This window comes from Pinus tabuliformis, chromosome 6 (assembly GCF_031772625.1).
Source record: "Pinus tabuliformis cultivar Carrire ecotype Pingquan chromosome 6, CPIR1, whole genome shotgun sequence".
In the NCBI taxonomy this organism is placed as follows: Eukaryota; Viridiplantae; Streptophyta; class Pinopsida; order Pinales; family Pinaceae; genus Pinus; species Pinus tabuliformis.
The window spans coordinates 896,195,618-896,209,952 of NC_142292.1; the positions used below are offsets into that span (position 1 = coordinate 896,195,618).

At 36.3% G+C, this 14,335-nt stretch overlaps 1 pseudogene; it reads left to right on the forward strand.

The window, feature by feature from the left end:
• The first annotated feature begins 501 nt into the window (after positions 1-501).
• LOC149261814 (uncharacterized) overlaps positions 502-14,335 on the forward strand; it is a 33,131-nt pseudogene continuing 19,297 nt past the window's right edge.

Here is a 14,335-nt window from a genome sequence, read left to right on the forward strand (position 1 = left end):
GTTATGTGGTTAGCATAGTCAGGCATTAATAATTGTGTAATGGCTGAAAAGATGCTTATATGTTGATTTGATTATGTTTATATATGTATTGTGCTAATTTGGTTGGTCTTACAGATGAGACACCCCCCTAGAACTATACTAAGGTATGTTGGTTTGTTTATGACATGGTTTATTTGACATGATTTAGCTTGCAGGAAGAAGAGATCAAAGATGACTAGCAAGATGGTAGACTACATAAATTCTCCTTACAAATTAGATGAGCAACATGATGTTGGGCACTCTTATTACTTAGAGGACACACTAAATAGTTTGAAGGGAGAAATAAGCAGTTTCATAGTAGACAATGATAGAATGATGTAGGCTTGGGAGAAACAAGCAGAAGTCAATGCAATAATTCTTTAGAGTTTGCCAGAATTGTAGAGATAGGGACAACTTTGGATCATCTATGGATAGGAGGATATGAATAATGGGGCCTATAGAAGTAGACCCCATAGTTGGAACATGTCAGATAGAAATGACACGATCAAGGATGGTAGGTTCTTGGATACTTTGGATAGGAGGGGTTATGGACACAAGTATTATTCTAGTTATGGTTTTGACAGGTATCATGGTTATCATCATTATCATCGTTATAGGAGAAGTGATAGGGGATATTTTTTGGATGAGTTCAAGAAAGAAAATCTACCTACATTTGATGGGGACATGAAGAAAACACAAGATGTAGAGGCATGGTTGCCTGGAATGAATAAGTGCGTAAAATTGCACGATTACTTAGAGAACATGAAGGCCATAATAACTACATTCTATCTTAAAGGTAAAGCATATATATGGTGGGAAGATGTAAAGAACATTAGAGATATTTACGAGGAGGAGTTGACTTGAAGTGAATTTAAGAGACTATTCAAGAATAAGTGTCTTTTTCTTTCCAGGTGAAGATAATAGGGAAAAAGAGTTTTATGAGACAACAGGGAAAAATAGTTCTTCAAAATTGAGTTTAAAGCAAACAAAAGGGAAATATCTGTTGAATAAGGATATTTAATATCCTCAATATTCTTTGATGGAATCTTCACTAGAATACTCATTGATCCAAGGATGAAGCAAGTGTTTCAATAGAAACTCACATGCAAGTCATATATTTTTGTTCCATTCAATGATAACTAGAAAACTAAAAGATTCCCTCTTAAATCCCTCTTAAAACTAATTGCCTGCACAACTCCAAAGTAACAAACTTCTACAAGAAATGCACACAAGTTGCTTAAGGGAAACCTAAGATTCAACATTAGGGGTGAAACTACTTTAAACTCAATTTCGAAGAACTCTTTTTCCCTATTATCTCATAAAAGATATTTAAGATACTCAAGATTCCATGATGGAATATTCACTAGAAGATTCACTAATCCAGGGATGAAGAAAGTGTTTCAATAGAAACTCCAACCTATGGAGGTCATGAATAATGTTGTGATGACGTAAGATAAGTTCAAGGGGTTGAATATATTTCAATCAATGAAGTTGTTAAAAGAATCTTGGACAACCTAAAGGTAAAATTGTATGTATACTTGTAATTAAGCTTTATAATGTCATGTCACATGGTTGCAGATCAATAATTTTATCTTGAAAAGCAAGATCAAAATAAAAAGGATCTCCTCCTCTAAAAGGATGCAGAAAGACATAAGTCACACCAATTGAAATCAACATAATATGTTCTCATATGAAATATGAGGTGGTTGACTACAATTACATAACTCTGATTAGAAAACTCTAAAAGACACCTGGGAATATGTAAGGAAGGAATAGATTGTGAGAAATGAAACTCTAATGAAGGCAATCAACATCCAAAACTATTAATAATACTTGACTAAAAAATCTCTCGGAAATATATGAAGACTCTCATGGAAAATATGTAGACCCTTGACTATGGATATCTTTGGGAGATGTGTCAACATGAATGAAGGATGCTGATACCTAAAGAAAGATGTCATGATGAAGAGCCACCTAGTAAGCTATGATTTGATTTAATGATATATTTTATTTCTTTAATAATATCTGGATAATTTCATGCAGGGCTAATTACAAGTACAACTAGAATTGATGTGATGAATGGAAGAAGCATGATGAGAAAGAAGTAGTCAAATGATGAAGGTTCCATATATGAAGAAGGCCACACTCCATACAGAAAGGAATGACATGATGAACTAAGGAGGAAAGTGATTGATGATTGTTGCCCTACAAGAAATAATCTCAACTAACTTTCATGACATCAAGGAAAGTAGTTGATCAAGCAAATGAAGGACCCACGAAGAAGAAGGTGTCCCTAGCTAAGAGGGTGCTCTTACAAGTCGCTCATCAAGAGGGGGCTTGAATTAGATCACTCTTGATTACAAAGGAGTGACAGTTGTGTTTTTCTATTTCACGTGTCAAGCACTAGACCAAGACTAACAGTGGTAAGTCTAGGTGAAGGCCATGAATGGAAATGAAGAGACATGATAGACACAACATTCTTGTCTTCACCTAGAAAGAAAAAGAGTTTTATGAGATCGAGGTGGGCTCTATGACCGATGAGGAGTACACTAGCATATTTTTGGAGTTGTTGAGATATGTTCCTTACCTCAAGAAGGATAAGGTCGAGATTCATAGATTCATCAATGGGTTATTGATAACATTCAAAGGTAGGATTGAGTTTGATGAGGCCAGATCATTGAAGGAGACCGTCCTGAAGATAAAGAATTGTTATCAGCAATCAAAGCATAGATATGAGAATAAACCAGATTGGAAAGGTAACGCAATGAATAAATGAAGATGGGATAAGAAGCAAGCAAGGCCTCAAGACACGGGTAAAAAATAGAATGATGCACCACAAAAGAAGTTCAATGAATCTAACAAAGGGCAAGGATTTTATTTTGAGGAGTAGAAAAATGGTGCAAGTTGGAAGCCTATACAATGATGAACTTGTGGCAAAGATCATTGCAGGAGAGATTTTCCACAATGTCAGGGTGGTAGACCACAGATCTACAATGCTCAGGAAGCACAGATAGTGGGGGATTTTGGACAAATCATTCCTCGTATCTATGCAACATTGGATAACAAGCAGGAATATCACCATGAAACTGTTATCGATATGGATAGTAAGTTGTATGATCAAGTTGTTTCTATATTGATTGAACCTAGATCTAATTATAATTATGTTAATCCTAACCTGGTGGATAAATGTTGTTTGAATAAAGAAGTGCATGAAAAATCTTTGTTGGTACAGTTGGCTATAGGTACTAAGAAGCGAGTTCATCATTGGGTAAGAGCCTATGCATTCGAGTTGAATGGTATATCTACATCAACACATTTGAATGTATTTTCGTGGATTCGTATATCATGATTTTGTGTATGGACTGGTTGTATCTCCATAGAACCAAGGTGGACCGTTATGATAAAGCTATTGAGTGCTTGGATGACAATGGAGAACAGACAATCTTACATGGTAAGAAGAATGAAACATTAGTTAGAATTGTGACAACTATGCAGGTGAAGTGTACTCGTAGGAAAGGGTGTGTGTTATTTGTGGTACATGTTTCTAGTGAGAAAGGTAAGGAAATTGAGGATGCGTATTTTTTGAGTAGGTACCCAGTTTTATAGAAATTTCAGGATGTATTTCCCACAGATATTTTAGAGTTCCTGCCTCACAAGGAAGTGGACCTTTTTATTGCGTTGGTACCAGGGGAAATTCCAGAATCAAAAGCACCATACTCGATGAGCACCTCGAAGTTGGTAGAGATGGAGTTCCAGTTGAAGGAAATAATTGACAAGTGATACATTAGGCCAAGTGTATCACCATGGGGCACACTGGTATTGCTTATGAAGAAGAAGGATGGTACTCCCAGGTTGTGAATTGATTACAAACATTTGAACAAGGTGACCATTAAGAACATGTATCCATTGTTGAGGATTGATGATTTGTTCAATCAATTGAAGGGAGCAGTAGTGTTCTCAAAGATTGATATGAGATCATCATGGATGCCTTAAAGAAGATGACATTCACAGGAAAGTTTTATGGAAGAGGTATGAGAATTATGAGTTTTTTGTAGTTCCATTTGGTTTGACTAATGCTCCAGCTAGTTTTATGTGTTTGATGAATAGTGTGTTGCATCCTTATGTAGACAAGTTTGTTATTGTATTCATTGGTGATATATTGATATATTGTAAGAATGAGGAAGAGCATGCCGAACATTTAGCAGCATTGTTGAGATTAATAAGAGAGCATAAGTTTTATTCTAAGCTTAACAAATGAAGTTTCTTTCAGACAAAGGTACATTACCTGGGGCATGTTGTTTCCAACGAAGGCATAACAATAGATATAGAGAAGAAAAGGGCTATCATGGAATGGGAAGCTCCTAGGAATATAGATGAGGTAATATCATTTATGGGATTAGTTGGTTAATATAGGAGGTTCAACAAGAACTTCTCTCACATTGCACATTCGATCACATCATTCCAGTGAAAAGGTAAGAAGTTTAAATGGACAGAAGAATGTGAAACAAGTTTTGAGCAGTTGAAACTGTTGTTTAAAAATGTTCCAATAATAAAGATTGTAGATCTGGACAAAGAAATTTTTGTATGCACAGATGCTTGCAAGAGAGGACTTGGTGCAGTTCTTATGCAGGAATGATAGGTAGTATGCTATGAATCATGAAAACTAAATGAGCACAAGAATAATTATCCAACAAATGATCCATGCATTGAAGATGTCGAGGCACTATATTCTTGGTATAATATTTGTATTGATGAGTTATCATAGTGGATTGAGGTATCTATTTGACCAACCAAATTTGAATGCTAAGAAAGCTAGATGGTTAGCCATGGTACACGAGCTCCACTTTGAGATCAAGTACATTAAAGGTAAAGATAACAAAGTTGTTGATGCTCTTAGCATGGGGATACAGGTGAAGCACATAGAAGCTATGAGTTCTTATAAGATAGATTTATAGGCTTAGATCATATAGGCAGGTCACCAGGACAACATGTACGAGTATAAGTGCAGGGATAGATGCACAGGATGTGGGCTATCATCTCACAACATATGTCTTGGTTAGATTTAGGAAGAAGATATATGTGCCAAATGATAGCGAGCTGTCAAAGCTTATCTTGATAGAGTTTCATGTGAAACTGTATTTAAGTCACTTGGGATATCGAAAGACATTGACAATAGTGAAGAAGCTCTACTACTTGGCGAACTTGAAGAAAGAAGTGGGAGAGTTTGTGGTGAGGCGTTTGGGTTGTCAATAGGTAAAGGCAAAGTTTAAGCATCTAGGTGGGTTACTAGAGATGATCTTGATTCCATAGTGGAAATGGGAGGTAATTTCCATGGACTTCATCATAGGTTTTCTGAGGACATCTAGACATCATGAATCGATTATTGTTGTGGTTGACATGTTAACAAAGGTAGCACACTTCATTATAGTAAATTATACTTATTCAACCAATGATGTAGCATAGGTTTTCATCAGAGATGTAGTGAGGGTGCATGGTGTCCCGAAGAAGATTGTGTGAGATATGGATGTTAAGTTCACTTCCAGGTTTCGGAAAGAGTTATTTATGGGTTTGGGTACAAAGTTTCCCTTCAACACAACTTATCATCCACATACATATAAAAAAACAGAGAGGGTCAATAGGATATTGGAGGATATCTTGAGGATGTATGTGATGCATCATAAATGAAAGTGGGAAGAGCATATTCCACTGGTGGAGTCCTCTTACATTAATGGGTATCAGGAGTATTTAAGGATGAGTATGTTTGAGGCACTCTATGGTCAGAGTTGTAATAATCCTATCAGTTGGAGTGATCTAGTTAATAGGGTATTGATAGGATTGGATATGTTGGAAGAAATGGAACACTAAATGCAGCTAATCAAGAAGAATCTAAAGGCAACATAGCATATAAAGAAAATTCATGCATATCAAAACAGGTTGTGTAAGGAGTTTCAAGATGGGGAATATGTGTACTTGTGCTTCAAGCCCAAGATGATCTCGTTGCAGATTGGATCATGTGCCAGGTTGCCACCTCGGTTTTGTGGACCTTTCAAGATTCTTGAAAGGATTGGACTAGTATCCTATCAACTTGCACTGCCTCTGACAGTAAAATTCCATGATTCTTTCCATGTATCATTTCTTAAAAAGTATGTTAAAGATGTTGATCATGTGATTGATTGGTCTGTATGGCAGGTGGAGCTAGAAGGAGAATTCTAGCTGAAACCTCAATGTATATTATAGAGAAAGATTCTCACGCTCCAGAACTGAGCAATCGAGCAATTTAAAGTGTAGCGAAAGCACTTTAGGCCTAATGAAGCTACATGGGAGATGGAAGATTAGATGCAGGCTATGTATCCTTCTCTATTCATCCTCTCACATCTACCCACTTTCATCGGCTTACCTGGGGTAAACATGAGATGAGGTGATACTATCATATCACTCAACCTCCTACATGACCATAAGGAAATGGAGTCAACACAAATAGACCTTATTGACTTCTCTCAGGTGCCATAAGACCCCCAAGAGTAACCTAAACCCTCCAGGTGTCTAATCCCTAAGGAAACTCACATTTTTCTTAACCTACAGCCCCAGTCTCTCCCTTTCCATGGCCTCCATATGACTATGGGTTCCCAGACACTCTCATAGGCTTCCATCAGTGCAATTGTGGCCTTTTTCTACCAGTGTTGTGCTATTGATTGTGAAAATTAAGGATATTTCCCAGGGCTGCAGCTTAGACTCTACCAAGAAGACTATGAAACTTCGAGAACCCATAAAAGACATGAAGACAGTGCTTGTAAAACAAAAACTGGAACCAAGAATTGATCTGACCATCCCTAACCGGGACTGACATTCTACCAAACACTTGGTAGATATGCAACCTACAGGTCATGAATGCAAGTCTAAACATGAGGGCTTAGGTTTAAAAAGATTTTTATGGGAAAGAAAATTCTTTAAAAACATTTTAAATTGCTTTAAAAAAATAAAATGCTTTAAAAACAATTTATAATGATTTATAATGCTTTAAGAACAATTTAAAATGATTTAAAAACAATTTAAAATGCTTTAAAATACTTTAAAAACAATTTAAAGTGCTTTTAAAACATCTTAAAATGCTTTAAAATCAATTTAATTTTTTTTAAAACAATTTAAAACACTTTAAAATGGTTTAAAAACAATATTAAAATGCTTTAAAAACAATTTGAAATGTTTTAAAAACAATTTAAAATGCTTTAAAAACAATTTAAAATGCTTTAAAAACAATTTAAAGTGCTTTGAAAACAATTTAATGTACTTTAAAAACAATTTAAGATGCTTTAAAATTCTTTAAGAACAATTTAAAATGCTTTAAAATGGTTTAAACAATTTAAAATATTTTTAAAATGCTTTGAAAACAATTTAAAAATTGTTTACAATACTTTAAAAGGCTTAATGAGATAATAGGGAAAAATAGTTTTATGAGATAAAGATGGGCTCTATGAACGATGAGGAGTACACTAGCATATTTCTGTAGTTGTTGAGATATGTGTCTTACCTCAAGGAGGAGAAGCCCAAGATTCATAGATTCATCAGTGGGTTTCCGATCACATTCAAAGACAGGATTGAGTTTGATGAGCCTAGATCATTGGAGGAGACCATCTTGAAGATAAAGCATTATTATGAGCAATCAAAGCGTAGATATGAGAATAAACCATATTGGAAAGGTAATGCAATGAATAATGGAAGATGGGGTAAGAAACAAGCAAGGCCTCAAGACACAAGTACCAAAGAGAATGAAGCACCGCACAAGAAGTTTAAAGCATCTGATAAAGGGTAAGGATTTTAGTTTGAGGAGCAGAAAAAGGGTAAAGGTTGGAAGCCTATATAGTGATGGACTTGTGGCAAAGATCATCGTAGGAGAGATTGTCCACAACATCAGGGTGTTAGACCAAAGATCTACAATGCTCAGGAAGCACAGATAGTGGGGGATTTTGGACAAATCATTCCTTGTATCTATGAAATGTTGAATAAAAAGCAGTCATAGCACCATGAAATTTTCATCGATATCGAAAGTAAGTTGTGTTATCAACTTGTTCCTATCTTGATTGAACCTGGATCTAATTATAGTTATGTTAATCCTAACCTGGTGGATAAATGTGTTTTGAATAAATAAGTGCATGCAAAATCTTGGTTGGTACAGTTGACTATAGGTACCATGAAGCGAGTTCATCATTAGGTAAGAGCTTGTGCATTCGAGTTTAATGGTATATCTACATCAACACATTTGAATGTATTCTCATTGTATTCGTATATCATGCTCTTGGGTATGGACTGGTTGTATCTCCATAGAACCAAGGTGGACCACTATGGAAAATCTATTGAGTGCTTGGATGACAATGGAGAATAGAAAATCTTACATGGTAAGAAGAAGGAAACATTAGTTAGAATGGTGACAGGTATGTAGGTGTAGTGTAGTCACAGGAAAGGGTTTGTGTTATTTGTGGTAAATGTTTCTAGTGAGAAAGTTAAGGAAGTTGAGGACATGGATTTTTTGAGCAGGCACCCCGTTTTATAAAAATTTCGGGATCTATTTCCCATAGATATTTTAGAGTTTCCGCCTCACAGGGAAGTGGATTTTTCTATTGAGTTGGTACCAGGAGAAACACCAGAATCGAAAGCACCATATAGGATGAGCACCCGAGAGTTGGTAGAGCTGAAGTTCGAGTTGAACGAAATGATTGACAAGTGATACATTAGGGCAAGTGTATCACCATGGGGCACACCGGTATTTCTTGTGAAAAAGAAGTATGGTACTCTCAGGTTGTGCATTGATTACAAACATTTGATCAAGGTGACCATTAATAACATGTATCCATTGTTAAGGATTGATGATTTGTTCAATCAGTTTAAGGGAGCAGCAGTGTTCTCGAAGATTAACATGAGATGAGGATATGATCAGGGACACATTAAATAAGATGACATTAACAAGAAAAATTTATGGAAGAGGTATGAACATTATGATTTTTTTGTAGTTCTATTTGGTTTGACTAATGCTCCAGCTAATTTTATGTGTTTGATGAATAATGTGTTGCGTCCTTATCTACACAAGTTTGTTATTGCATTCATTGATGATATATTGGTATATTATAAGAATGAGGAAGAGCATGCTGAACATTTAGCAACAACGTTGAGATTACTAAGAGGGAATAAGTTGCATTCTAAGCTTAACAAATGGAGTTTCTTTTAGACAAAGCTACATTACCTGGGTCATGTTGTTTCCAATGAAGGCATAATAGTAGATCTAGAGAAGAAAAGGGCTATCATGGAATGGGAAGCTCCTAGGAATGTGGATGAGGTAATATCATTTATGGGATTAGTAGGTTAATACAGGATGTTCAACAGGAACGTATCTCACATTACACATCATATCACATCATTGAAACAAAAAGGTAAGAAGTTTCAATGGAAAGAAGAATGTGAAACATGTTTTGAGTAGTTGAAATCATTGTTTAAAAATGCTCCAATGCTAAAGATTGCATATCTGGATGAAGAAATTTGTCTCTGCACAGATTCTTGCAAGAGAGGACTTGGTGTAGTTCATATGTAGGAATGATAGGTAGTATTATATGAATCAAGGAAACTAAATGAGCACAATAATAATTATCCGACAAATGATCTTGAGCTGTCAATGATCATCCATGCTTTGAAGATGTCGAGGCACTATATTCTTGGCATAATATTTGTACTGATCAGTGATCACAATGGATTGAGGTATCTATTTGAGCAACCAAATATGAATGCCAAGAAAGCTAGATGGTTGGCCATGGTAAACGAGTTCCACTTTGAGATCAAGTACATTAAAGGTAAAGAGAATAGCATTGCAGATGCTTTTAGCACGCAGATACATGTGAACCACATAGTAGCTATGAGTTCTTATTAGATAGATTTATAGGTAGGTCAGCAAGATAGCAGGTACAAGTACATGTGTAGGGATAGATTCACAGGATGTGGACTATCATCTCACAACAAATGGCTTGGTCATATTTATGGAGAAGATATATGTGCTAGATGACAACGAGCTCTAAAACCTTATCTTGATAGAGTTTCATGCGAAACTATATTTAAGTCATGTGGGATATCAAAAGACACTGGCTGAAGTAAAGAAGTTCTACTACTGGCCGAACTTGAAGAAATAAGCGGTAGAGTTTGTGGTGAGACATTTGGGATGTCAATAGGTAAAGGAAAAGTGTAAGCATCTAGGTAGGTTACTAGGGCCAATCTCAATTCCATAGTGGAAATGGGAGGTCATTTCCATGGACATCATCATAGGTTTTCTGAGGACATCTAGACAACATGAATTGATTCTGGTTGTGGTTGACATGTTAACAAAGGTAGCACACATCATTCCAGTAAATTATACTTATTCAACCAATGATGTAGCATAGGTTTTGATCAGATATGTAGTGAGGTTGCATGGTGTCGCAAAGAAAATTGTGTCAAATACAGATGTTAAGTTCACTTCTAGGTTTTGGAAAGCATTATTTACATGTTTGGGTACATATTTTCCCTTCAACACAACTTATCATCCACATACAGGTACAATATCTTCCACTAGTAGAGTTCGCTTATAACAATGGGTATCAGGATTCTTTGAGGATGAGTTTGTTCGAGGCACTCTATGGTCAGAGTTGTAAAACTCTTATTAGTTGGAGAGATCAAGTTAAGAGGGTATTGATAGGACTAGATATGTTGGAAGAAATGGAACGAGAAATGTAGGTAATCAAGAAGAATCTAAATGAAACATAGGATAGAAAGAAAACTTATGCAGATCGCAAGAGGTTGTGTAAGGAGTTTCACATTGGGGAATATCTGTGCTTGTCATTAAGCCTAAGAAGATCTCCTTGCAAATTGGATCATGTGCTAAGATGGCACCTCGGTTTTGTGGACCTTTCAAGATTCTTGAAAGGATTGAACGAGTAGCCTATCAACTTGCACTGCCTCTAACAATGAAATTCCATTATGTTTTCCATGTATCATTGCTTAAAAAGTACGTTAAATATGTTGATCATGTGATTGACTCGTCTGTATGGTAGGTGGATCCAGAAGGTGAATTCTAGCTGAAACCGAAATGTATATTGCAGAGAAAGATGCTCATGCTCCAGAACAGAGCAATCAAGGAGGTTAAAGTGTAGTCGAAGCACTTTGGGCCTGATGAAGGTACATGGGAGATGAAATATTAGATGTGGGCTATGTATCCTTCTCTATTCATCCTCTCAAATCTACCCACTTTCACTATCTTACCTAGGGTAAACATGAGATGAGGGGATACTATGATATGACTCAACCTCCTACATGACCTTAAGGAAATGGAATTGACACAAATAGACCTTAATGACTTACCTCAGGTGCCATAGGACCCCCAAAATTAACCTAAACCCTCCAGGTGTCCAATCCTTGAGACAACTCACATTTTCCCTAACCTAGATCCCCAATCTCTCCCTTGCCAAGGCCTCCATATGACTATGGGTTCCCAAACACTCTCATAGGCCTACATAAGTGTAATTGTGGCCTTTTTCTGCTAGTGTTGTGCTACTGATTGTGGGAATTAAGGATATTTTCCAGGGCTGCAGCTTAGCCTCTTCCTAGAAAACTATGAAACTTCGAGAACTCATAAAAAACATTAAGACAATGCTTGTAAAACAAAAATTGGAACCAAGAATTGACCTAACCATCCCCAACTAGGATTGACATTCTGCAAAACACTTGGTAGATATGAGATCTACAAGTCATGAATGCAAGTCTGAACATGAGGACTGAGGTTTAAAAGGAAGGGTCACTAACTTCTCTCATTATCTTTCTTAACACCAATTAGGTCTTGCATCCATTATTCATTTAGTTACAAGTAAAAACATGATTAGAGAAATGACTGAGACCTTTCATATAATGATGCTTATAAACAACATATAACGAGATAAATAACAATGAGAGAACAACCATTAAAGCTGTATAATATCAAGTAAATTTACACATCAAAGTAAGAGAAAATTAACTTTTACTAAACATAGGCAAAATCCAACTAGGTTCGGGACTTCTGCTAACCACCTGATCATAGATTGGGGGAATCAAAAATTTCTTTCAGAAAATCACCCCTGTGCCATACTCCAAGCATGAATGTGGGACTTCATTGGATAAACCAATCTATAAACAACCAAAGCAATCCAAAGGTTAAACCATGTCCACCATCATGATACAATGATCTCACCTAGACTGGTCCCGAGATCACAAAACCAAACCGAGCTTGGATTCCTCCAGATTCCTTCTCCATCCTTGATGAATTTTCTCATATCCACCCTCAAGCTTTATCATGTATCTCGTCATTACCGATTAAGGGAATCCTAGGACTTTGGAAATTTTCCTGAGACCACCTTAGCATGGATTTTGAAACCATCCAACAATCCAAAGCTCAAACTGAGAAAAATCTGGTCACACCATGGCTATCCAAAAATGGGAAGGCTAGGCTAAAATCCATTGTCGAAACATGGAATGATACATGCCAATGACAACAAAAGAACCATTTACCAACATGCACATACCATGCATCTCAAAACCAACTAGGAAATCACACATGGAATCTGTTACTTGCAAGTATTCCCATTGAAGCTACTTGATCCTTGCATTCCTCACCTTTCCTTTCCTTTCCTTGATTTTCCATTTATTTTCTTTATTTATTAATTTCTTTCTCCTCTTGGTGTTCTTTCCTCTTTGAGACAAATTCTAACACTAAATAGAAAAAATGATAAAACTAACAAAAGCCCATGAACTAATCCTCTTAAGCCTTTTCATTAATGAGGCTTCTATTTTCTTCTATTCTCCATTATTTTCCTTCATTTTCCTCCTCACATGCAACAGGTGACCTTTCACCTTCCTTTTCTCCCGATTTGCATTATTTTCATAAATAATGTGCCAAAATAACCTTTTTGCCTTTCCAAAACCTTAGCAATTTCCTTTGCCAATTTCCCCTTATCCATAAACAGATCAAGTGATGCCCACTAAGATAATTTTCCCAACATTAATCTTGGAATAAGTGTCCCTTGCCCGTGGTCTTATTTTATCTTTATTGAATTTTATTACATGAACTTTTAATCGGAGGTTGTTACAGACCCATCCCCCTTAGGGGAACACCTTCCTTGGCGTCCTATGACACCTACAACCAACAAAGCTACTAAAAATAAAAAACATACTGCCTCTGGAGCTTTAGAACGCAGCTCGTTGTAGTATTTACAATGAACAACCTGTTGAATACATGACAATCATACCGTGTATTGGGGCTTTATAACACAATGCATTATGATATCTACAATAACAACATCATATACTTATGCACATTTTCTTCAACCAAAAAATAACCATAATGTCAATGGAGCTTGATAAATCTAGCTCGATACAATATTTACAATAGTATACACATATGCACATTTTCTCAACCAACAAGTAAAAGGATATGATGCATACATCCACAACAAGGGAGTCCATAGGTCCAAACCTCCACCCTCAAAGTAATACTAGGATTCACCTCCTTCCCAAGAAGTACATAATCCACTGCCAAAGTCAACCAATATCCAATGCCCAGTGCTACAATCCTATGCCACTTGTCCTCTCACTGAACAATTATTGGCTCATTGTTCTAGGGCATACTCACAATGTGCATTTGATTCCATTTGGAAATTCTAATGACCAAAAAAATTCATTCCCTAGCCTTCCCTTCTCTGTTACACAGTCCCTCGGGAAATCCAGTCACCCCTTTTGTGCAATCACTCACCATCCAAGTTCCACAAAATTCCCTATCACGGATGATCTATCCCTTGGCAAAGCTTCCTCACATCAGAAGGTCAAACAACCAAGGCATATACCTACCTCAGAACTATCATATCGGCCATAGCATGCTCATGGAAATGAATGGAAACTATTGGGTACCAGTGTCCCACAATGGCCCTTCCCTTGAAGTGTTTTACCAACATATCATTGCATGTTACAATACCTTATGTGATTGTTGCTAATCATTTCAGTCAGTTTTAACCACCCAACGAGACATTTCCATGCTTTCCTTCACCAATCATATAATTTCCATTAGACAAAAAAGAATTGAAATAAATTCAATCATACCTCATTGGTGGCCCATCAATAAGGTACACTTGCAATTCTGTTTACTTCTTCTCACAACAACTCAAAACATATATTTTACCAAATCACCATGTATAAAAATATCACATCCAATTAGCTCAAAATGAAACCATCATAAATCATAATCCTAGGTCAAATGTATATTTAAAATTGAAATAAAATA